This window comes from Manis javanica, chromosome 15 (genome assembly GCF_040802235.1).
Source record: "Manis javanica isolate MJ-LG chromosome 15, MJ_LKY, whole genome shotgun sequence".
NCBI classification, from domain to species: Eukaryota; Metazoa; Chordata; class Mammalia; order Pholidota; family Manidae; genus Manis; species Manis javanica.
Window position 1 is genome coordinate 2,887,380 of NC_133170.1, and position 26,590 is coordinate 2,913,969.

Genomic DNA, 26,590 nt, shown 5'->3' on the forward strand with positions numbered 1-26,590 from the left:
TAGCTTCAGATATTCGCCTAAATTGGGTAGTGTAGAGACGCAGCAACAAGCAGGTAAAAAGTTCCTTCCATTGTTTGAATCTGTTTTCATTTAACTTTTATTAATGTTCACTACTCCCATTTTGTCTCTATATAATGTGATTTTGTCTGTGATTGATTACCAGTCCATTTCAAATTTATGTATACCCTGATTTAATTAACTTTACCCTTAAGCAATGTGTTTTGAGACATATTAATGAGATGGGAGTCTTTTCAAAGTATTCATAATTTATACATCCCTTTTTTTTTTCTTGATTTGGCACCAATTCTACAAGGCAAAGGGCTAAATTCTGAGCCTACGTGACTTCGGGGAAGGTCTCCCATATCCTTCCAGGCGTGTTTGCTCATCATTGTTTAGAAAAGATTACTTTATTACAAATTCTTCCTTTCTCTATTGCTGATTAAGAATTCACTTGGGAAAAAAATATTTTGGCTGCAGAAATTTTTTACTGAACCATTCAAATTAGTTTCATGACAACCCTTTAAAAATATTTTAATGTGTTGAATTTTAAAGTTTCCCAAGAACATAGTAAAACAAGATAAAAATAACCAATTTAATATATGTGACCTTGAGAGGTGACGGACTCTCCCACACTCTGCTAAGTGCGTACTTGGAGTGAGAAACCGTAGGATGAAGCCTGGCTTTATGCATTCGGACATCTGTGTCTTTCATCCAGAAACATTCCACAGGTATTTTGAAGGCCCACTGACGATGTGCTAGCTGCTGTCAGGACTCAGTGTGAGAGTCCTGGGGGCTCGTACCCCCTTCTCCTCCAAAGCAGGACATAGGAAAAGCATCTAATCCTCATCTACACAACAGGAAGTCAGAGATAATGACCAAGACGTTCCAATCAAGTGTAGTAGTTCTACATTATCACTCAGACATATGGAGATGATTACCCAAAGAAGTAGCTACGGGGGTTAAAAGTGGCTGGCTCTGGACCCAAATGACTCCCGCTTCTGTGGTGAGCCTTTTATTTAGTACTGTTTTGCTCTTAAAAATGTCCGCATATATATTACTTGGATAAAATTAAACTTTTTAAAAGCATAAGGCATTTTACCAGGTGGCTAGTGTTGTTCTTAGAGTCCTGGAGAGACTGAATCCTGCCCTTATCCTGATGGAACTCTGCCCCCTGCAAAGAGCAAAGCCACCCTCTTGGCATGCAGAGGAAAAAGCCCAGGGCCTGGGGTGAGGTCCGTGAATCTGTCACTGGGGGCAGCAGTGGGGAGAGTGCGCCTCACCAGATCGCCAACCCAAACAATACAGGTTTCCATTGGGGAAACATGATAGGCCACAAACCCAGCATAAAAATTAGCTACAAAAATTAGAAGATTGCTGAGGAATAGGATATGGACACAATACCAAAAAATTTACATGGACTGCCCTTTAACATGGAAAAAAAAACCCATACCTTTTAATGGAGAGATCTGATGCTCACCAGCCTAAGCAAGCTGCCACCCTCCGCTGAGCACCAGCCCGGCTCTTGATGTGCTGGTGTGAAGCGCTGACACGCTTCTCGATGTGAAGCATTGTGAGATGCATAAGATCTCCAATGAAATCTTCCTCCCAAGAGAGTTTAACCTGAATCCAATCAGGCTTATGCGGTTTACAGGAATAGTGGGGCTAGTGGGATGCGTTCAAGGACAATATAAGGGAACAGCTAAACCCAGAATATGGGCCCTTCTGCAAGACAGCTGTTGTGGCTTCACAACGTCAGTGTCATCACCCTGGACTACAAGCCTGAAGAGACCTGGTGGCCCATGCAGTGCACAGCCTTGATTGGATCCTGGTGAGGGGTGAAAAGCTGCTATTAAAACATTTTAAAAGCAAAGTGACAGTTTTGAATATAGATTCAATTTTTGCTAATATTTTGAAAAAATATATAAGCACCTAGTGTTATCACCTTCTTTGACAGTGTAAAACAATAAAACCAAAGGCCAGGGGAGCCCCCCGGGGGTGACGCCTGGCCTTGTCACAGCCGAGCCCGTGGCCGCCCTCCACACACTCCTGTCACACTCCACCCGTGGAATGACACGGCTAGCTTCCATGCCCACCACTCACTAAGGTGCTGGTGTTTCCTGGGCTGGCCATCTGCCTCTCAGAGCTTCATTTTCTTGGTAAGATACAATAACTATAGCACCTTCATGAGGCCTGTGCCCAAGCGAGTCCCAGTGTGACTGAGCGGGTGTAGACTCTGCCCCTGCCTGGCACTACCTCACACATCGTGAGCGTGGCTGTGCCCAGCACTGCCCCTGTGGGAAAGGGCAGCCCGAGGCGGGGCTGTGCCCCCAGGCGCCCCTGGCTCCGTCCCCGCCAGTAGAACGGTTCTTGCTCCATCCAGCCCAGGCAGCTCCGTGCTCAGCGAGGGGACGGAGGAGCCGGCCCCCTTCTGGACAGGTGACCTCCAAACCAGAGAGTCAAGGACAGGAACAGCCCTCTCTGTGACCCCAATATGAAAAGTTTCCTCTCTCTGCTATCAGTCAGACATTGAGTTGCCAATGTCTACTCTGTGCTGAGCCACCTCACTTCAGCCGCTCAGGACCTCAGGTCCCCTCCTGGCAGAGCGCATCTGATGTGGGTGGCCATCCCTGGGTATTTATTTTGTGGAATTGTACTTCACTGTGTTTGGATCATTTAATATCCGAATAGGGCTGTAGAACAATTCCGGGTGAGCAGAGAACACACTTGTTTTCAAAAAGCAAATCTCCCCATACTCCTTATTTCTCTCTTGTTTTGTATGCATAATTGTATGTTTTGTATGCATAATTGAAGATTTCAAAATACAAATGCAAAAAGCTTTGCTCTCATTCCCCTTGAGCAGGTAAAGAAACCGGGTCGGGGCTGGTTGTCCTGCGGCCACTGGTGCGGAGGCGGAGGGGAGGGCTTGCAGGCAGGCACTGTGCCAGGCTCAGGCTGGCAGCACACGGCACCGTCAGTGCCCAGAGCCACCCCCTCTCCTGGGGAAACACAGATGGGCCACGCGGGTGCCCCCCAACCCTCAAAGCCAAGTGGGAGTTGGAGGAATCTCAGCACAAACTTTGATGGGCTGAAGTCACGTAGCCCAAGTAAAAGTTAACTCTTGAAACTTCTCCATGGTTCCATGTGTCAGACAAGATCTCACAAAGCTGGGGAGGCCTGTGAGGCGCGCTCGGTGTCGTTCCTGAGTGCCCCGACCAGGTGGAATGACATCACGTTGTGCTCATCACTGGCGGTTTTCTCCTGGCACTGGCTGCGGTGCCCACTGGAAGAGATGTAAATATTCTCCTCTGGGACATCGGATCGTAATCAGAGGGCTCTGGTCCGCTGCCTCTGAAGTCCAAAATCAAAGCCAGAACTTTAGCATACTTGACATTTCTTTCAGTCTTGTGCATTAATAAAACATTTTTTTCCTGTTGCTTTGTAAGGAATCCATTTGGGGAGGCACAGAGGGCTCTTATTTCTTTAAAAATGTAATGCATAAATATGTGGCTCTTAAAATACAAAAATGACCTTTTAACTTAATTGCGAAGTTCTTAACGACTAATTATAAATGTGAAATTTCTAGAAAAATGGGACTTGCTGATGGAAAGCTCTAATAAGAATTATGCCTGCTCAAACTGACAATTGTCAGCTGTCCCATTAAGAAAGTTTGCTCAGTATTTTCAGGGTAGGAGGGAATGTCTTAGAAATCCAGACACAGATAAAATTCCTGGCTGTATTTCTGTGCCTCCTTTCCTGGCCCTCTAGAGCAGCCGATGAACTCCAGGGGGAAGGCACGGTGCTGGCCATCATATTCCCGTGCCCGGTACAGGGCCTGGGGCACTGCAAGCAGCCGGCAACTGCTCATTCACAGCAGGCTGGTGCCCCTGCATCTCAATTAGGTTACCCCCTTTGTTGGCCACCAGAGGAAGACGGTTGAATTCTCAGGCAGTGTTTGTAGTGGTCATATAACTTAGGGTCTCTCTGACCTCCTTTGTGCCCTTTTGGCTGATTCTGGCCTACTTTTGACCCTCATGGTTACCCAGTCTGCTTTGACTCTGACCCATAGCATGTGTCTTCTGGTTGAAAATCCAACTCAAAATGACTTCTCTAGAAAGGCATTTGTTGAGTCATTAGCTGAAAAACCTGCATGTTTGAACCCACGTGCTCGGTGGCTCATAGGACTCCCTCTCTTCATCTCGAGGCATACTTTTCTCCTGTTCTGACTTCATTCTCAGGCAGTTGTGTCCAACCTGTGGGCAGATGTGCGTGCCAGCAGCTGTAACTTTTAGGCTTTTTCAAGAATTCAGTGAAGTCCTGGATTGAGCTCCTATGCCATCAGTCATATACCATCTGTGATCCAGTTACTGGCCAAGGGAATGGAATGTTCCAGTTGCCCAGGTTTGGAGGGCCATGTGCTCCACCCCAAAGCCTGCTGCACCAGAACCCCCATAGACTGAGAGTTGGGGAGAGATAATGTCCCTGAGAACAGCTGTGTTTACCAGAACAAAGGAATGGGTGTCAGGAAGGCAAAACCCGCAGGTGTCCGTTGCAGCAGACTGTACATATTTTGTCCTTCCTCCATGGTTCAGGCATGAGTGAATTTGTGCTTTACTGTCCATAAGGTAGGTTTAGCCTTCTGGGAATATAAATCTCAGTTTATTTCTCTTACCAGGATCCTCTTTCAAAAAGCTGCTCCTCTCCCACAACTCTGGGGGCCCTGGACATCGGGGTGTAAACCTTGGAAGGAGAGGAGCTCCACCAGAGAGGTGAAGAGCTTTGACCGCAGCACCGGCAGATCCCAGCTCTGCCCTTTCTGAGTCACCGTAGCCAAGTCCCTAGGCTCACAGGCACTAACAACAGCCACGTCAAAGGGCTGCTGCAAGGAATGGGCCCATTATTATGCATAAAGCTCTCAGCATATCAAAAATGTGCAATACATTTTATCTGTGCTGTTGTTGTTAATAATAATCATGAAAGCCCTGACGTGGGCACTATTGCTGGCCCTTCTGCTGGACTCCCCCCGGTCGATCACCCAGCCTGGGCTGGACAGGCCCCTGCAGGAAGGTGCTCCTTCGCCCTTGCACCTCCCTCTCACCCACCGGGCGTCATCACCCACGGCTGTGTCCTTTGTCGACACGGAGCTCTCTCCTGGCCGACCCCCTCCACCCGTTACTTTCTCTCATAGCACCCTCTTCCTATAATGCCTGTACTGCCATCTGTAATTACTTTTGTGTTTTTGTGTACTTTTCCTACTAAATGTAAACCCCACTTGATGTAGTAAGTAGGGGGCTTAGTAAATATATCTCAGTAAAATAAATTTATGTCGAATGTTTTCTGGACCCGCTTAAGGGCCCCAGGAATGTTGTCCAGGTTGCAGTGAGGGAGACGGTCAGAACAGCCCGACGGCGCAGTCGCAGGGGGGACTAGCCAGCGAGAAGGTGGACAAGGCCATGGGCTGGCGGTGTCCTAAGAGCCTTCTGTGTGGGGGGTTGGGGCAGGGGGTTTGGGGGGTTAACGGGTACAACATGATGGGGAGGGTCAGCAGAACAAGACTGCGGCGGCGTGGACATGCAGCATGCATTTCAGTTTAGTCTCACTTTCTCAAAGTGGGTTTTGTCTGTATTTAGCATCTTTGCTAATGTTACATATTTTCTCTCTTTTTTTATGCATTTTGGGGCTACAAGGAGCTGTTGGTCACATTGCCTATTTATTATACAATTCCCCAAGTACTTTAAATGGAAACCTTATAAATAATGGCCATTTATGATTGTCGTCTAGACTTAACAAACGGTTATTTAATAGGCAATGAAATAATTTACTCACAGTTCTCAGACTGTAATTACACACACCACATTTAAGGAGCAAATGTGAGGGCTCATGCTCATGGTGGTGCATTCCTCTCTCTGGACAATGAAATTTGTATTCATTAGTATGAAATACAGAACAAACATAAATGCAGTCACTTTTCAGGGACCAAATTCTTAGAAAGAGTTGAATGTCTAAGGCTCATAAATCTACTTTATCAATCTAATCCATGCTGATTGGAGAATATGAGCAGCCTCATTTATCAACTTCGAATTAGTACAGGTTTATCATGAAACATTTAGAAAACACAGAAAAGAAAACAAGAAAATAAGAAGTCAGCTCTAATCCTGCTTCCCAGAATAACACTGTGAGCATTTGGGTAGATAACCCTTCTATTCTTTTTTTTCTCCTAATTCATGAACTTTTAAAGCATACAGTTAGATCATACTGTACATATGTCACATCATGTTTTTTAAATTTTAATATATTATTAATCTTTTAGATCTGTTGCTGTGCTGTTCAATGCTGTATCTACTAGCAACAATGGGCTGGTTTGTTTGAGCACTAAAATTGTGGCTAGTTGGAACTGAGTTGTGCTGTGAGTACAAAAAAAAACACACCAGATTCCAAAGGTGGTACAAAAAGGAAAATACCTCATTATTAATTTTTGTATTGGTTCCATGTGGAAATATTGGGTTAAAGAATGTATATTAGTAAATTAATTTCACTTGTGCCCTTCTACTTTTTTCATGTGCCCATTGGAAAATTTAAAGTTACAAAGGCCCTTCACATTCTACTGTTGGACCACACAGGTTGTGTCGCACATTTTATAGCTGCATAATTTTATATTACATGAATATAACTATTTAATTCTTAATCAATTCCATCATGTTGAATCTTTGTTAACTCTTATTTTTCAGTATTAAATATTATTCTCTGACCATCCTGTACGTAACTCTTTTGCATATCTCTGTTCCCCTAGCATGTACTGCTAGAAGTAGAATTTCTGGGAGAATGGAAATTTTAGGGGAACAATATTATAAATAAATGGAGAAATAAAAATAATGCGTTTTCAGTTATCTCCCTCCTTGTAGAGAAAGGTAGGATTCCGATCATTAAACTCTCATTTTACATTGAATCAAAACACCACGTCAACTCTATTCAAATAAATTTAAATTAGCTATGACTAAGTTGTTTTTGGAAAGCGTGCTCCAAACTTTTTGTTTTACATGAATTGCAAAAAATTAAGTGTTGGAACTCAGCATTATTCTTTTGCCTGAGTTAAAATACATACACTTCAGGTATTTAGGTATTCGACAATCACAAAAAGGAAAAGATTAAGAACACAGATTTTTAACCTTGATTTACATTTGGAGCTTCAAAGAACACTTACCAGAGGTCCAGAGTATTTGATCTATCATTTATGTAAAGATATATAACCTAATACTATTTTAACACTATTTATTGTTGTACGTTAAAAACAAAGCCTCAGGATATTCAGCAGTAAGCGTCTAGCTGATGAACAAGGTTGTACTTTTCTTGTAGATTAATTGGATACAATACACTGACTACTTTGTATCACATGGTGAGTAGAGTCTCTGTAAAACCTCCCTTCTTATTTAGGAATTTTACATTCTGTATTTTTCTGCAGTGTCTCAAGGATGCTTAGAGAATATGCCAGAACCTCTAGGAGCTGCTGAGTGAACTCTTCAATGTCCCATGGGGAGTATTAAAGAAAATGCTGATTCAGGAAAGAGGGCTTATATCTGACCCAATAATTTAGCATTAGTGAGGACTTACTGAATTAGTGACTTCAGTATAATTCATGGGGAATGATTCATGGCATTTCTAAAGTATAAATGAAGAGTTTCTGGTTCTCTGTCAGTGCTTCATTTAAAATAATGAATTATGAAGTCAACCAATGGAAGAAGAAAAAAATGCATAATTTAATCCACCTTGGCAAATTCTTCCTTTTTCCTGACTTTAGGTCAAAAGAATATGAAGAATCAACCCTACCCCCACTTAGCGGAAACTCCAAGCCAGATGTTTCTCCTTGTAAATGAATGTGGAAGAAAAGATTAACTTTTAATAGAATAGTATTCAGAACTACAGAAAATGGAGTTTTTACCTCCTGAAGATAAAACCAGCTACTTCGTTTTATTTTCCTTCTGTAATAGGTAATCATCAAAAACAAAAATATTTACACAGCTCTTTTATTTGTAATTTGCAGTAAACTTTTCCCATCTTTGCCATCTGGTTTCAAAAGAGAGTTTCTCCATTTATTAATTTTAAAATATATGTTCAGTGAACACCATCTTTTACATTCTTCATAGTCTGTACATGAAAGGTCAGCTCAGGTTTGGGGTGGTTGTACGGGCTAGCTCCCAATTTCAGCCTGGGCGTGGTAACCATCCATCTGAGATGGCCTGACTGCTGTAAGAATCACATTCTTAGCCTGGGTGGCATTTTTAAATGAAAGACTAGTATTTTATTTCGTATAAACCGGTAGCAAAGAGTAACACTTCATCCTTCCTCTTATTCTAGCGTGGCTCTTGCATCTCCCAGGGAAGCTGACAAGCAGTCATTTTGCCTATTAGAAGTATGAAGAAACGCTTTTGAATGGGCGTTTATTTAGACTTCTTTTACCTTGAATCTATAATGAACAGCTTAGCTTAATTCTGTATTAAACCTCTGCCATCTGCAAGATTGTCATCCAGTGGTTACAGCAAATTCCACAGGAACATGTTTAATTGAGTAATTAAGTCTACAGAAAGTGCTTTCAGAGAAATATTTTGATTACAAATAGAGTCAAAGCAAAATATTTAGTTTTGAAAGACTAGGTATGGTTCCTAATTTTTTTAAAGATCTGCCATTTATTTTAGTGTAATTTTGTAAGTGTTCCCATGTGTTATGCCACAGAGCAAAAAGTCTAAAACTGACACATCCATTCATTTTTATAAAAGAGTGAGAAAGAGAGGCGTCCTCAAGGAAGACTCCCTGAGCAGAGGCTGAGGGTCCACTTCTGGTTTCCGCATGAGAGTCACTGAGATGATACAAGGGCTGCTTTCTAACTATGATGGTGGAGAAGGTGTGCAGACCTTTTTAAAACTTAAATTATAGCCTTTCACAGATTCATCATATGTCTCGCACATACATACTAGGTGTGTGGTTATTACTTCTTGACTTTATTCATATAGTCACTGGATTTTTCTTTTAAAAGGACTTTCTTCTTTAGAACAGTCTGAGGTTCACAGCAAAACTGAGAGGAAGGTACAGATTAGCTGTGTACCTCCTGCCCCCACCCTGGCATAGCCTCCCCTTTGTCGACATCGCCCGCCAGAGAGCTGCACTTGTTAAAACTGATGAACCTACAGTGATGCACTGTTATCACAGCACGTATTTTACATTAGGCTCACTCTTGGTGAGGTACATTCTGCGGGTTTACACAAATGTGTGTTGACATATATCCGTCATTGTAATATCACAGTTAGTTCAGTTCCAAAGCGGCCCTGCTGTTCTGCATTCCCACCAGCAGGGGGCGGGAAGCTCCCCACGGCCTGTGCCGCGTTTGGTGGTGCCAGTGCTCCGGATTCCGGCCATTCTAACAGGTGTTTCAGTGGCTATTTTCTGAGCACGGACATGAGGATATTAAAGGGAGTCTGACTGTTAACTTTCCAATATGTCTGATTACATCAAATTTTGCCTGATTGATAGAATATAAAAATGCCTGGCAATTGAAATGTTTAACACATTTACCTTTTTCACAATACCTTAGATTTAAAAAGTAATTTATGAAATGACATTTAAAGGCAGATGTAAAACCAGGTTGTAAGAATTGGGTTGATTATCTTTTTACACATGAAGACTTCTTGCAAATACTCAGTTTTTCTCAGAACTTAAAAAGAGCCCTCCTTAAATGAATTTTTTTTCTTGTCACAGTAAGACTTCAGCACAAGGTTAGCTTTCCCACATGAATCTGAGAAAGCTTGCATTTCATTTTATTTGTTTAACTGCTTTATGGAAAAAAGGTAGAAGGTAAAACTAGACAGACCTAGTGTGCAGTATATACAGAATTTAGCAGATTGCTGATCATTAGATACAGATCTTAGCCATTCTTCCTGACATCAATACTTCTTGACCATGTCTTGCTTATTTTAAGAATTTTCTCCCTCTCATTCCTGAGATTTTCATCTGTTTTATAAGTGAAGAAAGCAGGGTACGGCGGGGTTCAGAAGGTGCAGGGCATTTCAACACCCTGTCCACTTCCTGCTCAACAAATTCAGTGGACAGCCGCTGATTAAGCGCCTCTATTCCAGGCACAGGCCACGCGCTCGTGGGCCCCCAGGGACATCCAGACGGTTGTCCTTGTCATGAAATGGGGCTCCCAGCAGTGCTTGTCTTCCACCTGCTGAGGCTGGAGTTGCACCTGGACGTCCCTACGGGATGGAGGAGAGGAGGCAGTTTGCCTTCAGGTCTGCACCTTGCCAGGGGCCCCGTGTGACTTCCTCACTTCTCCTGTCTCTACGGTTTTTGTCATCGGGATGTGCAGACGCGGGGCCGGCCCGCAGCTGACATTAGACCCGTCATCCTTGATGCGCCGCCCCCCAGCCGCAAGCACCCCAGGCCCCCGGTCCCGGCCCTCCCCCCCACCCCCACCCCGGAGCTCGCCCTCGGTCTGAGCCCTCCTCCTACCCTCCCCGCCGCCTAGGGCCCCAGCGGCGGGATTCAGCAGTTCCCTAACTGCTCCTTCTGCCCCAGCTGCTCCCTGCAGGAGCCACGTTCTGCCCTCAGCCATGGTCACCGTTCTGAAGGGGCAGCGCCCATGCGGCCCGGCCCTGCCGGCGGGGCTCTCCTCCCAGACCCACACGCGAGGCCCCGCGCGGTGGCCCCCGCCCGCCCGTCCAGGCCTCCTGCCCACGGTTTCACACGTGCACCCTTGCTTCTCAGCTACACGGAACGGTTCCCTGCGCTCCAGGCAGGAAACTGCCCAGATCTGCCCTGTCTGGCCAGTGGGTTCCAGCCCCGGGCAAGTTCGCTACGGATTCAATGCGACCAACGAAACTGACAGCTAAACGTTCTTTGGGGTGAAAGGGTTGCAGCTTGGTCTCCGGCGGGAGGTCGAGCAGCAGCGTCTCCACCCCCTGCACGGAGCACTGGGCCGGGCTCCCTATATAGCTCAGTAACAGCTCATTGCCTACAGGTGTGGAGGCCGCAGCCCAGCAACAGGCCAGGTACATCCTCAGGTGGTCTAAGTGCAGGGAGGATCCTGGCCCTAGGAGCCCCAACTTCCCCACAGTCCTCCTTAATCCTAAAGGACATTTCCATCCTCTTTTGCCCTGTTACTGTACTCATCTTTACGGTTCCAGTTCTGATGTCGTCTTGAAGCTTCTCCCAACTCCCCAAACACGGCTCGTCTTCTGTCCCGCCCCCGCTGCTCCTGCTCCTCAGCCCTCCATTGCAGGACTCAGGGCATCAGCTTGGATTGGGCTTCTCCCCTACCAGGTCATAAACTGTTCAAATACAAAACTTTTTAAAATTATCTTTGCCACTTGGGATTGGAGAAGTGCCAAGACAAAATGTGAATCTCTGGTTGAGTTTTTGCCCAGACGTCCCACTGGTTGAGCTCAGCCGGGGTCAGAGGTTTCATTACGATACGCCGCCTAGGGTCCCGCCATAAGCAATGGCGTTTTCGAATCCTAGAGAATCTGCTATGTGTTTCCAAACACGTAAGCTCCCATGACTGTTTTAAACAGACAGTTCAAATGCTCTGCATCGCCTTCTGAAGAGGGGGTATTCATCCTCCCCCATCTTTGGAATGGACTTTCATCCAGTCGTGACAATGACATTTTAGCATGTGTTGAACTCTTACTATGTGGAGACGCGGTGCTTTACGTGAATTTTCACTTTCATTGCCCACATCAGTAGCTTCATGATGCAAGCACCTTTGGTGTAAGTGCTGTTATTGCCCCCGTTTTGGAGAATGGGAGATTCTCCAATGATTCCAGAACCCAGGCCTTAAATGTATGCCTGTCTCCCAAATAAACATCCGTCAGGAAAGGATCCATACCCGATGGGGGAAAGTTTTAAGCTACGTGGAAAACATTCTAACAGTGACTATTACCAACAATTTTTACTTGGTGGTTTAATGTTGGTTCTTTTACTTCAGAAACACTTTAAATCTGTTACTGGGTTAGTAGGAAAAAGTCATGAAAACGATCAAGGTCACATAGCTAAAATTCAGATTCTTGTCTTTACAGGTCCTTTGTTTTCTACAGTGCGCTTCACAGAATAGCCTTGCTTCTCATAACCCAATATTCTACATGAAACCGCATTTTGTAGAGCCACCTGACTATAGATGTGCTTGCCGTTAACAAATTACCTGTGCTGCCCAGCCTATTTTAATGGAAATAAAATCAGCTGAAAGGTTGAAAGTGACTTTGATTAGGTCAAGGAAGCCATGGTCATCAATTAAGGTGTTAAAGTATGTTTCAGAGAAAAGTATGTTTAGGGTCATCAGTTAATTCAACACAGTTGTTCCTAGGCACTTACTGTTTACCTGGAATACGTACTGTTTGGCACCTTGAAGATAAATGTTATTTACAGAACATCTAGCTTGTAAAAATTGAAGTTTCAGAGTGCTGTTTGACATCAGAGATTTTCATCCTGTACTTGGTGGTTGTCAGGTTAAGTTTCATTTAAGTGTGGGACAGGAGGGTCTTACCGGATGAGTTTACGTGTAGATAAAAGTCACAGATCTATCCAATCCCCTGTCTGACTGTGTTTATGGATCTATTTTCATCTTTACTATGTAACATGGCCCCTGATTATTGCCCTTCAAACACTGTGTGTGAAAGATGTGTGTGAAAATTTATTTTTTCTATCTATCCCCTTCTTTCCCTTTCTTGATTAGTTGAAGATTCAAGAGAGGTGGTTAATATCAACCTATTACTGTTTCAAACAAAGTAGGGACAAGTGTACTAGTGTGAAAAATAGTTTGTTGAAATATTTACCAGCTGACCTCTTTGTAAAGTAGCCATGCAAAGGCCTGGTTCGCAGTGTCTTGTTCAAACTTCAGGAGTCGCCTCTGCATGAATTGGGCTGGAGGGAGATGCAGAAAACTAGCATCAGTTAGCTTTTAAATGCCTATTCCAAGTTTAAAGGGAACTTAAAAAGAATCACTTCTTTTAGAATCACCTTCCAACTAACGTGAACTACTTTAGGATGTGGGTCATCTTTACCCGAAAGTGATTAAGGATAAAATGGAGAGCTTGGCACAAAGCTTGTGTTCTTCATGAGAGTTCATTGAAAATTCCTACATCCCTTCAGATCAAAGATATATAACACATCCACTTTAAAAATAGCTTTGCCAGTTTCTAGTGTTAAAGATTCTGTTTGCTAATGGAAAGAGCAAAGCTTTGTCCTGCCACCAAAGTAATAAAACTACTTAATGCAATAGTGGGCTTCTCATGGCAAAGCGACACGTGTGGTGCTGAGGAAAAGGACATCAATATAACTGAGGCACAAACCCCGCCTGATGGGCATGGCCCTCACTTTCAAAATTTTAGAGTATTTTTTGACTATATGTTACATTGATTAAAACAAAACGCATTTTCAGATAATAACACTTTCTTTCGGCACATTCTGTGGACCTTGCTGGATGTAATTTGGAAACCAGATTACAGTACCAAACGTGCAAATTTCAAGGCCATGATACAGTCTGACTTACCTGAAAGAAAAAAATCAGTAAAATTTGCCCTGCTTTGATCTGGTTCGGTTTCAAATGGACTGTATTCCTGAATTCCACACCATTCTAGCTGTGTAAGCCAAGTAGAAAACAGCAGCCCTTAAAAAACCCTGATTTCACCTGAAATATTTAGATAATGAAAACTAAATTAGTTTGTCCTGAGGGTAATTGTCTCCCTCATCGCTGGTTTTTATAGACTTGGTCTTCAGAGGTGGCATTCCAGCTGCAAGACCATTTCTTCTGAATTTTACCTGGTTGGTTAATTTCTGCTGTTACTACTTTTAGCTATATTCTGTTCCTAACCATTGTGAAATAGAACTTCATGTTAATTTTAAAGGTATTTCCCTTCATCCATTAAATATATAATTAGGAAAGAAATATAATGTTCCTTAAAATAAGGCTTTAAGATTTTTTGCCATTCTTTTGAGTTTCAATGATATAATCAATATTCACATTAATACAATATAAGTTACATGGATAAATTATAAGGTATATCTTTAACTTCTTTGCCCTTCTATTAGTAGATATAAGTTCACACTCCCATATCATGACATTATATCCGATTTCAATCGTGCACATACTGTATAGTCTCTTTGAAGTTTACATTCAGACTTGCAAAGCCTTATTGTACTCTTAAACGACCAAAGGCAATCAATAGTGTGATGCTCTGTCTAAACTGAAGAACTTCTTAAAAACCTTTCATATTGAAAGTTACTGTGTGAAAGTAATTAGGTTAATGTGGATAACAAATAGCTTAACATGAAGCTTCAATCAATGTAAAACAATGTGAAGTACTGTTTGCCATTGACCTTGCTTGCAGTTTTCTCCCCACTATGCCGAGCACCGTCCATGCATCTCACATTTAATTCCCATCACCACGGGGTGAAGGAAGCTTTGCCTTCCCCATTGCCTGGTTGAGGAGAACAGGGCCAGGAGAGCAGCGCCGTGCCCCACAGCGTGAGCCGGTCACGGGGGGTCAGGCTTTGGCCTCGGGGCTGTCTCCGAAGTCTGCTGTCTGCGAACACTCTTCACTACGTTGTCTGTGACGGCCCTACATCTGCGTCTCCCACATTTTCGGCTCTGCGGGAAAAGCCTGGTGAGAGCTTTAGCTGCCAGGTGTACTGGGGTCTCCTGTCTTCTCCTCTAGACTCCACAGCTCTCTTTGTTCCATGGCTCCAGATCCAGCACAGATCTGGAAACCTGTAAATAGAGGGTGTCATCATTCCTCATCCAGACCTGGACCCTTGAGCGGGTGAAAGAGGCTGCTGTCCATATTTACCTGGGAAAGAGGCACAAACTAAGATTTCCCAGAGCAGTGGTGCCAGGGAGGGCATCTCAGACCCAGGGGGAGGGTATGCTGTGGGTTGAAATGCCCCAGGTGGGGCTGCTGCTAGTCACAGGAGAAGGCACATGGGGACAGGCTCATTTAGATGGGTATTTCCCAACTGTTTTTAAAGCACATGCCTATGTTGCTAAACACACAGTTCTTTCTTTAATGGTATTAGAATTGCTGCATAAAGTAAACTTTGTATTAAACAAATGTGTGAAAGTAAAGTTATTAGGTTAATGTGGATAACATTGTAATGTTATTGGAATTGCTGCATAAAGTAAACTTTGTTTTAACACGCAAAGCCATGGGTCACAGTTCTGCTCAGTTTTCAAGCTACCTGCCTTCACCCCACAGCTCTTAGCCCCTCCTTCTAGGGTGTCCCCTCACCGACCCCGTCGCTGGTCTAGAGTTATGGGGAGCAGACTGTTGTCAGTGATCTCCCGCTACTGGGATAATCAGAAGGATGGGACATCTTACTATGCGCAGGACGCTGTTTGGTCACCAGCGCTGCCACTGGCCAGCATTTACTCACCAAGATTGAAGGGGGGTAGGGCCTGATGACATCCATTGAGCATCAGAGGTCTTGGTAAAAGTCTAAAGCGAGCACTAAAAATTCAGTGAATTTACGGCAGTCATGTTGCTTTGTATGTGTTACCATCTTTTTGCCCAACAGCAGCAACATTGTGATAGGTGCTATTATTGCCCCCGTTTCAGAGAACAGGAAATAGAGGCCAGAGAGCTAGCACAACCCGTGAGTGGCAGAGCTGCCGTAGGAACCCAGGCCCCAAGTGCAACTTAGTTTTATCCGAATGCTGTAGGGGTATTATTGCTAGTTTTTTGGGGTTTTTCTGAGAAATATAGGATGTATTACTCCTGCCCCAATCAGCCAATACTACTAAATAAATCAAGGGTGTTTAACTGGATGCCAAGTTCAGTTTTACATAAAACTGGGGTTAAAATTAATCTTACAACTTTTACATAGGTGAGTTCAATAGTGTTTTAGTTTCAGAATTGGAAGACAGATACAAGGACAAATACAGGAAAATTGAGGACCCCTAAGCTATTTTTAGCACTTTCAAATTAAGTTGGCAGCTGTTGTTACTGTCAGAACTTAAATAATGTTGCTTCATTAAAAAATAAAACCACAACATATGGATTACAGCATATTGTATATTTATTATTTGTACTTATTAGGGGAAAAGGCGCTTCAGTAGAAAACAATGAGAAACTCTCCAGGGTATAAAAAAATGGAGCTTGTTGGCTGGCAAGCAGGTTTATCAAGAGCTCCATCCTCAAGAACTTGTGCTGCTTTTAACTTTAGCAACTTTTACAGTAAGATCAGTTTTCTTGCTGATGGGGTGAAGGCATTGTAGTAGGCTGGGTTTTAAATTCTCTTATTTTTAGAATTAGAATTGCAAGTCTAGAGGAGACATCCTGAGACCTTTTCATTTCCCCCTTCAAATTCTAGAAGTTCATGTCTGTCTCATGTGCAAAAAGAAACCCATCTCTTATGTAGAAAAATATCTTTCAGGCTACCGAAGAAAATCCGGCTCTTCTTGCTAAGTGCCCAGTCATGGATCTAAGGATGCATCTGCCTTTTATCAACTGAAATCCCTCTCCTCCCTTCAAACTCAGACCTCAAGGGCCGCGAGGTGTCCTTGCATTGTGGGGAGGCAGTGAGGCTCGTGTTTGGGGATGGTCTTAAAAACCAGCCCATGGAAAAATTAAATAGGGAAATCTGGCTTAAAGATGGCAGATTGAATACACATGCTCAGCTCTGCCTGCTTCCAAAATTTCACTAAAATGACAGTAAATCAATTATATTTTAAAAAGAGATGACCCACAAATCTGAAGAGAATGGGAAGAAGAAAATAACAGATTTTGGAAGCTGGGAACAGGATCATTGGTAACTGACTTAGAAGACCCAAGGAGGCGGACCCTAATCTAGAAGTGGAGAAGGTTGAGAACATCCTGGGTTAGGCCGTAGAACCCCCCAGGGGCTCCAGGAGGCTCATCCTGGGGTGCAGGTAGGACAGAGGCTCTGCGGACCATGAGACAGAGGCACGGGAGGGACAGCGGAGGGACAGCGCCCACCCACCCGCCACCCCCACCCGACCCCCAGGGAACCTGTGCCTACCTCCCTTCAGCTCCCCCCAAGGTCCGCCTGGGACCACCCACAGGCAGGGGCGGGAATGTCTTCAGAAAATCTCGTAACCCAAGCGGGGAAAAGATGAGACAAAAGTAAGATACTCACTTTGAGGGTTTCCCAAGGCAACAGCCAAACCTTTATTTCCTAATCTAGAGTGAAGACAGAATCAAAATTCTCCCCAATATGGATAGCCTCCAATCATCTTTTTTAGTGTCTCACTCTGAAATATGAACAGATCACCAAGGATCATCAAAAACGGGAAGAAATATCTAATTCAAAATGAACAGAGAGGGAGCAGGTACTAACCACCCAGGAGGGGATCCCGTAAAATATGTATTATTAATGCTGTCTGAGAATGGAGACGACATCGCACCCAGTAAGTAAGAGCAGAGCGCTGTAATGAGAATAACCCTCATGGACAAAGGAAGCTCTTAGAAATTAAAAATTAGGAGAAACAGAATGCTGTGCACCAGAGGTCTTGGAAGCTGCAACGTTAGAAATCCTCTAGAAAGTTAAATAAAAACACTAAGATATGCAAGTAGAGCAAAGAAGAGAAAATAGGAAGCAGTCCAGGGATCCAACATCTAAACAGAAGAAAGCGGAGGGAAGAATTATCATCAAGGAAAGAATTCCAGTTTCCTGAACTTAAGGACATGGATTTATGGATTGGAAGGCTCACCGAATACCTTGTAGAATCACAGGAAGGTGCATCATCAGACAATTTTAGGATGCTAGGGGCATACAGGTTCATCTGCAACCTTTCAGATAGGGAAAAAAAACCAGGTTTCACATAAAGAATGGAAAGTCAGAATGTCAGCTCTGGAAGCTAGAAGACGCGAGAGCAGCGCCTTCAGACTTCTAAGGAGAAATCAGTCAGGCTTAGACTCAGTGGTCCACCCAAGCACCGTCTGAAATTAAGGCAGATAAAGGTAATATGTTCGAACAAGTTTACCACTTAGGAACAGGTGCATGGAATAGAGTGCAGGCAGAAGTTAATAGATTATGCATTTTTTTTAAAAAAAAGAGAAATCAAAGAAGCAATATCTCATGCTGACTACAGAAGAGGAGATAAACAGTAAAAGAATCAGTAAAACAAGATGAACATGGTTGACTTTGGGAAGCAGAAAATGGGAAGAAGCAGGGATCTGCTGTTTTTCAAAACAAGCCTTTTAGCATTGTTTTTTAAACTATATCCTTCTATGATTTCAGTGAAATTAAATTTTAAAAAGGTATTTTTAAAATGGAATAGGCCGGGAAGGTCGTTGCTCTCATTTTAAGATCTGTAGGTCTTTCCATTCGGGGAGTCCCTTGACCACACGGAATGGATGCATTGCTCAGATTTCATTTTAGCTCTTCCGTCCTGGAGGCTCCCAAGGTGTTTCTGTTGATCTGCGTGGGTTGGTGACGTCGCTTTCTTGTAACGGTGATTAATCTGTACCTGGGTAACTATTTCTTATGGGAACCCTGACAAGATACTCAGAAAGGAAAAAAAAAAAGAGGACGATCCTTCTTCCCCCAGAGAACCATGGGATGAGAGAACTAAGTAGCCGGCGGGCATGTAATCGTTGCCTGTCACACACACAAGAAAATATGAGATGCAGAAAATAAAAGGTTCTTAAATCCCAGAATAGAAGACATAGTTTCGGTTGCTGCAATCTGAAACTAATCGCTTTTATTAGATCATTAGCGTTTCATGATTTGGGGATATATTTGTATACCATACAACTGTTGGGCTATTTTATTGCAATGATGACGCCTCAAGGGATTTTGAAAAGCAACATATGTATTTTGGAATGGGTATAGTCTTGGGGCTACTGTATGTACTAAATTAAATGGCTTCCTAATATACGAGATTCTATCCCTGTTTTATTGTTATAATAATCTTTTTGAAAAGATATACTGAAACTTTAAGAGTGAGACGTAAAAAAAGGCAAGCATTGAAGAAAAGTAAACACAGGAGGCAGGGAGTTCCTGTGAGGGCCGAAGAGCAGGTCCTGTTCATCTTTCCACCGCAGGGTCCCCGCGTTTTCTCTACCCGTTTGTGTAACAAATACGAACTGAGGGCCTGCTACGCAGCCAGGTTCTGGAGCTGTTCAACGAAGAAAACTGATAGAAACCTTTGCCCTCGCGGAGCTTATGTTCTTGTGGCGTGGAGGGTGGGGACAGGGGCAGGGCCACGCACAATGGTCATGCAAAGTGCAGCCCGGGAGGAGCGGGTCAGCGGCTCAGGAGAAAGGGATGCGGGTGTGGGGCAGAGGGGGCGGGCGGGGCTGCAGCTCTAAATGGGTGGACGCCTAATGGGCACCAAGGTGTATATGCCCATCTCTCTGGGAACTTTGAACTCTTTCTTTGGTCAGTAACAGGACCATCCTTCTGGGCACTGAAGCAGCTCATTGGCCTTGAAGCCACGACAGGAGCCTAAGAAGAACTAAGACGAGGTTGCTCACGTAACAGCGCCCGCGGGGGGCAGTGGGCCTGCGGGGAGAGCCGGGCAGATAGATGCCAGCTTACAGACCCCACTGTGCCCTCGGTCCTTAGCCGGGCCGCCAGGCTCTCTGTGGAGTGCAGCGGACCCCCTGCCACCGTGGGAAGTGGTTGGCTTGTTTTAAAACGCCCTTGGCCTCCTAGAATGCAGAGGACACAAGCCCCGGCCTTGAGAAATAAAGAAAACCTCATAGTTTAACCTTTGATCCAGCAGAGGTCAGCCCGGCCCCAGTCCGGCCCGCTGCCCCCCGCGTCGGGGCGCCTGAGCGGCCCTGGGGCCGCGCCCCCCACACGGTGCCCAGCACGCACCCCTCGCCGGCCGGGTTGCCCGTCCTGTCCACGGGGACGGGATTTCATGCCCCTTCTCCTGCAGAACCTGCTACGGGAAAGCAGGTATTTGCTTTTTATTTTCAGAGAAGTTAAACAAACAAGGGCAGCGGGTCAGCACCGCCCAGCCCGCACCCCAAAGCCCTCGGAGGGAATCCAGGAAGCCCTCCTCCGGCTGGCCTCAGGCCCGGGGGCTTTCTCGTTGCAGCCGGCCGGCCAGTGCGGTCCCTGACTCTCGGCCACATCTGCAAGGACGGGCGTGCGGACACCTGCGTATTATTCTGGGTCATCTGCAGACATATCTCCCCCCTCCCTGATTATGCGCCGAGGACAGGGCCCCTGAGGCCCAGCTGCCATTCCCCCGGCCGCTGCCCCGGCCGCGCAGAATGACCAGACCCCGTCTTTGAGAGCGCGGTGTGGAGAGGCGCTGGTGTTTCCCTGAAGCCCCCCGGGCTTTACCGGTGGCGCTCAGCCAGTGCCCTTGACTCTCCCGCCGGGCCTTTGCTGGAGCCGAGCCGGGCCTGCGTGCAAACATCGCCGGGAGGGGGCAAACCGGACCGTCCTGGGCGTGCCTGCCCTTTGAAGGGCCTGCCAATCGGACCATTGTCATGCCCGCTGGAGGAGTCCTTTGTTTTACAACGGGAGGGCCGGAGAGCCAGCCGGTAGGCCTCGGGGCCCTGGGGCGAAGCTGACCCTTTGAACTAGGAAGGATCTTTTAAGATAAGCAGGCCTTGGCGTTTGTACCCCACACTGATTGTTAGAGCGCTTAACAGGGCAGGTTAAGGTGGTCGCTAGGCATGGAAATAAAGGTCTTTCAAGCTCTGTAATAACAGGGTTGTAGGACACGGGCTCCTTTTTTACAAAAATGCAAACTCTCCAATTGCCCATCTCAATGAAGATTTGGGGGAAAGTGGTACCCATTTGGGGGGGTTCATTTGTTTACATAAGAAAAGATCATTTATACCAGGAATAAAATACAAATGAAACCCAATGAAAGACCTTTTCAACAAAATGTTATGCTTTCCCACTGAAAAATAAGCTTGATTATCTTTCAGACTAAACGGCGTGAATTATTTCTTAGGAAAGGTCACTGGGAAAACAGGAAGGAGAAAAACAGAATAAATGGTAGTCATTTTTTAATTGATATTTTAATACACAGTGTTCCCCACCTTGGAAATCCTCATAACGAATCGCATCCATCATTCTGCCCCTCGGCACCTCCACAAACCTGGGTGCGTCCCTTTGCTACGTGACGGGTGCAGGACCGAGCAGGGCTTCTGCTCCATCCCTCAAGCCTCCCCGCCCCGTGGGGACCACAGATAGCAAACAGATCATTAAAGAGTGCACAGAATACGGCAGGAAACTGCCAGGTGCTATAGCCACATTTGTTTTAAGTCCTTTAGAACTTTGTTCTGGGGGTGTGCTTCAAAGGAAGAATTTCATTTTCCTTTTCCAGCGGTTCTTTGAGAGTTTCTGTGTTTTATGGTCGTTTCCCTCCCAGCTTTCCCTTCACGTAGCCTCTTTAGAAGGTTTCCCAGAATAGAAACTTGCATTTCATACTGAGGAGCTACAGGTGAGAGAGAGAGCGGAGGGGAGATGCCTGGGAGTGCTCACTGTCAAGTGTTCTGCTGTCTGTACCCAAAACAAACCAATGGTTGGCGTGGCTGCTCAGACTTCCAGGCCCACCACTGTCCACAGAGGCAGGCCACTGCTGGCAGGCTGAGCGCTCAGAGGGCATCTGCGATGTTGTTTCTCCGTCAGGGTGGGGCACCAACTTCTACAGCAGCCCTCTGGTTACGGTACCCCCCAGACATGACTGACCTCCATCTTAGGTTCTAGACTAAAGAAATCAGAGAATTACAGGCTTCCACAGACAAAAGGCCTCAGAAATCATCTACCACCTCTCTGCCCACTGGTGTTTGAAGCAAGGGAATTCTGAGGTATTTTCCACCTTTCACCTAAAGCAATTTCTCTCCATATTTTTCTTCCTTTAAACAAACAAATAATAAAGCTATTTACAGTAGCTCTCTAAATAATAAGCAAATGAAATTGTAAAGAATAAAGCTATTTATGCAATAATGGTTTATCAATGAGTTCTGTTGATGAAGTTTACATTTCTAATTCGGTTTATGTTAGATACCCCTGTGTATAAAGCTGTTGAGCCCAGACCAATAAAGGTGCCCTGACAACCACAGCAGTGATTTGCAGATTTATCACCACTTGCCTTTTTTTCCCCCCAAAACAGTAGCGCATTTGTGAGAATTACATTACACATAATGTGCAGGCATACTTCGATTTTTAAGCCAAATAGTTCAGGCTATTCTAACAGGAAAGGGTGTTGTGCTAAGATTATTGCCATATAATCAAGCTCGTAGCACCCCTTGAGCAGTAAGAGTAAGAAGGATCCTTTCAAAAACCCTTCATTAAGGGCCAACATCCCACCCCTGCCCCTTCTGCTGTCTCCCTGCCTCCTCAGAGCCACATTCTCCATACTTTTGTGATTACAGAGGACAATTATCTTATAACGATTTTTTAAATGTAAAAGCAGGTTCTCAATATATTTTCATTTTCATTTATTTATACAGTTAACTTCAATAAAACTCAAAAGTGACAAACTGATGAATTAATTCAAATGAGATTGAAGTAATTGCATTTCATATCCTGATAAAAAAAATCACACAGGCCCAGGAGTCATAACCCTATCCTACTGTGTATCCTCAGATACGCATTTACCTTGTTCTCTGGCTAACGGGGAGAAGTCAGTATTGTCAACAGCGTGATTCAAGCTGATGGCAAGCGTGCATATCACCTCCCGCAGGCCTGGCCGGTCGTCTTCTGGTTCTCTGCATCAAGTCAACGTGGATGAGCGGGTGCTGGTAATGTCCACCAGTGTCACCCGGGCTCTGCCACCTGCTCAGCACTGCACAGCTGCAGTGACAGTGGGGCGGGGACAAGGTCAGGTCCTCCAGAGGAATTCTTCCTAAGGTGATGCAAGAACAGCTCAGGAACAGTTCCTCTGTGCAAGAAAACTCTCGACTGAGCAAGAGAACAACTGCAGAGATGGTGCAAGAAGCAAGGGAGAGTGAGAGAACGGTTGTGAACAGACCGAAGGGATTGTGGGTGTCACTTTGGGGCCCACAGCAAGCTGTGGGGTAGGCGAAACCTTTTCCGTCCGCTGTGAATTCCAGCTCCGTCCCAGTGAACTGGACTTTGCTTACTTCAGGAGGGTCCCAACGCCTTCCCAGCTCATGTCCGTAAGGGTTGTGCTTTATTGCTTTTCTGCTGTCTACACAACGTGATCTGCTTAGAATTTTCAGTCAATATGCCCTGTCCCCGCAAATGACCCATGATCTGCCTGCGATGTGTCCATGTGCTGGGACGCTAATGAGCGCTCAGGACCCGGGGAGACAGCCCGGGCCAGCAGGGCAGCCCTTGATTTGTATCAGTGGGGCAGCTGTGGCCTCAGAAGCTTCGTGGAAGTGGAATGTACACATGAGAAATGTGTTGGAATTGCAGAGACGATGCATAATTAAAGTTCAGTGTTGCATGTCCCCAAAACAATGTGTGTAAATGTGAAATGTGAAATGGCTTTAAATTTTCACCCCATGTTTTTTTAACCTGTTCTATAAATGATCATGAGAAATCATAGTTTCCAAAGGTTTTGTGGATTTAACCCAGCGCCCCAGGCCACACTGAAAGAATAGTTTCGCCTAACACATGAGAAAAACACCCTAACTCAAGTGGGCCAAATCCCTAACATGACTTTTATCCTTTCAGAACATCTTTCAGAAGAGATCTGAGATTCTCTCATCAGCGCGACTGCTTCACAGCAACATTGAAGACCTTGGTGTGCCCAGGTAGGATTTTGCATTAACTAATTACTCAGTGGATATTAAGTAGAACCTCTTTCCCATTTCACAAATACGCCATTGTCTTAGGACAGCTGGCAACTAAAGTGAATGGTGTCTGTAGGCCACTAGCTCCTCAACCCGGTTACAAATTGCAGTTACCTAGAGAGACAGTATGAAATGCCAATTGCTGGGCCCTAACTCAGACTCACTGAATCAAAATTTATGGGCATTTGGTCTGGGCGTCTGTATATTTCAGGGCCTTCTGGGTGATTGCCAGCCAGCCCAGCACCATTACCATTCCTAGACCACCCTCATTCCCACCCGTCTAATAGCAAATCTTCTTGTCCCGTTCTACAGGTGGGTTTTAAAAATCCATTTAGTAGACATTTCTGGAGTGTCTTTTGCAGAACAAAACAATGCCACCTTTTCTGCCACTTACTGTCCTGCAGCCCACAAGACATGCACCCCCGAGTCCAGGTCTCCTGTCTCCATGGCTGCATGGTCGAGGGGCAGGGCCTTGGCGGACGTGCTGGGTTCTAACCCTCGAGCTGGGAGGTGGCTAACCTCACAGGATGAGGAGCCCCAGAGGGCTGTCTGCGAGGAGGGGGCGTGAGGTGTCACCTAGAAAGAGGCAGAGACAGGTGGCAGAGGCAGGCTACTGTCCGGACTTCTGAGGGTTTCCATTTCCCAGTCACAGTCATTTTCCGAAGCCAGCGACGTCCCTGCCATGTGGCCTGAGACACTGCTACACCTTCCAGGAAATGATCACTCCCCACCACTTTTTGCCTTAAATTAGTTGGTTTCTGTTACTTGCAACCACAGAGGCCTAACTAAGGCTCACCTCCTTCAGCATTGTATCACCATGACTTCCTATAATGCCCCCTGTGCCCGGATGCCACCCAGGGGGAGCAGTAACCAGTGGCAGAGTGACCCTCATTCCAGTCGGATTTTCTGCCCACTTACTGTGTTTTTCTTGGAGGCATGTAGCCTTTTGTTCCCCACAGGAATAATCTCCCTTAAGACTCTTGAATTGTACTTAAGCAATTCTCCTGTCCTCTGCCCGCCCAATTTCCCTGATCACCAAATTTCCTTTCCCAACACCCCTCCCAGGACTCCTGCCCAGGAGAGCCTCCTGTGCATGGACCTGGCTCTGCCTTCTGGAATCTTCGTCCCGCTTTACCACCCACTGCTCTCAAATACCCACCTACTGTATGACACAGGCTTCACCCAGGACCCCACTTTTCTTCACGTCTTGTTTCCCTTTGTAAAAAGCCATCAGCAGAATTGATTCTCGTTTAGAATGTCTAAAGTACATGTATGATATTTGAGAGGAAGAGGATTTTTGCTTTTTGCCACAGACTCAGAATTTAAACTAGATGTTTCTCTCAAACCTCTTTTCCCCAAGAACCCCCTTTTGAATTATACGCAGCCTGATGATGGGAGGCCCACAGGGAGGGACTGGTGGGAACCTCCGACTTGATCTAGACCTCATCCCTTTACTGAGCCAGCTGAGTCAGGGCTTGAGGAAGGAGGGGTGGGTGGGCCAGAGGTTCCCACAGCTGAGAATCCCCCGGCAGCTGGGACTATTCCACGTGCATTGATTTCGGGCATTCCCATTTCCTGTGTATATAGGACCCAGAAGAAAAACTAGCGTGCATAATTCATTCCTGTTTACTTATTTTTGGTTGTATTGTGCTTTCCTCAGAACAGACATTAAAGTCAGTGATTCTTAATTATTTTGCGTGTATGTGTCACACTGAAGATCTCTAAAGAGATCGTCTCTTGTGACCCTCTTGTAAGGCCTGTGCTTCTTTCTCGGTGGTCACTTAGTTAAGGTCTCTATGTGATAGTCTATTTGGGGAAAATTCCCGGGATTTTAGTGTATCTTAATTTCCTTACTACCGGGCACTCCAAAGAATCCACCCCTTGTGTAAAATGAGTGTGAGGGAGGGCTGAGCATGCTCACTCCAGGTGGGAGCAACTAAGCCCAGGACTTTACTAGGCAAGTAACAGGTGTGAGGTGTTGTCAAAAGGCTCCTCTCTTTGACAGCTGAATTGAGCCATAAATTTTTGACTAATCTATGCAGGTCTGTGGAAGCCCAGATAGGGATTATTAATCCGGGGTTCCCAATGCACTAGTGTCTGTTCACAGTGAAATCCTTCAAGTTGATTTTTTATTGTATGCTCTATCTTTGACCTAAGTGAAAATATTCAGATTGCCTCATAAGTCAAAATTAATTTTGTAAACTATTATCCATCGTCTTAACATCTTCTCCTTGCTTTTAAATACAGAGTTTATCATAATCATATGTTTCAGTTTATATTGTAAAATATTACAAGATGGCTAAGATGGGGGTTAAGAACCCTTTAAACCATCTTTAATTTCACTTAACTGCTAAATTTGCATACTCTTCTTATAAACCAGATTTTTCCTCCTCAAAAAAAAAAAAAAGAAAAAGGAAAACAACATGTGGTTTGTTACATTCCTTGCTTTTGTTAGCCTGTTTTGCATTAGAAGGTTATGGAAACCTAAGAAGGAAAGATCATAAAGAAAACCTTACAATGAAGGAAAGAAACAGAGGAAAAAGACATCTGAATGTTGGCTTTTTCTGCATCTGCCCTAAAAACACATTCCAGGGTGAAATGATGTGCGTCCCTAGGAGTTGGAAGTAGAAAGGAGAGAGAAGCAAATATGTTTTTTAAAAATCATACCTATTAAGTATCTTGGTTAAATAGTCCTTATATTCCTCCTTTAAAAATCATCTAAAACATAAAACCATCTGGAAAAAAAATAAACTGTAACTGTCCATTCATTCCCAGACCATTCGGTAAATAAACTGTCGGTTCCTCCCTTGACTCAAAACAAACACCGCCACCAGGAATGTGTCAGTGACAGTCAG

At 44.9% G+C, this 26,590-nt stretch overlaps 1 protein-coding gene across 3 annotated transcripts in view; it reads left to right on the top strand.

Annotated features, from left to right (window-relative positions):
* The window catches only part of PRICKLE1 (prickle planar cell polarity protein 1), a 93,668-nt gene that overhangs the window by 37,223 nt on the left and 29,855 nt on the right, over positions 1–26,590 (top strand). For all 3 annotated transcript variants that reach the window (XM_037009747.2, XM_037009755.2, XM_037009741.2), the window contains exon 2: positions 23,617–23,696. The gene's annotated coding sequence lies outside the window, so the exon portion shown is untranslated. The remainder of the gene's footprint in view (positions 1–23,616; positions 23,697–26,590) is intronic.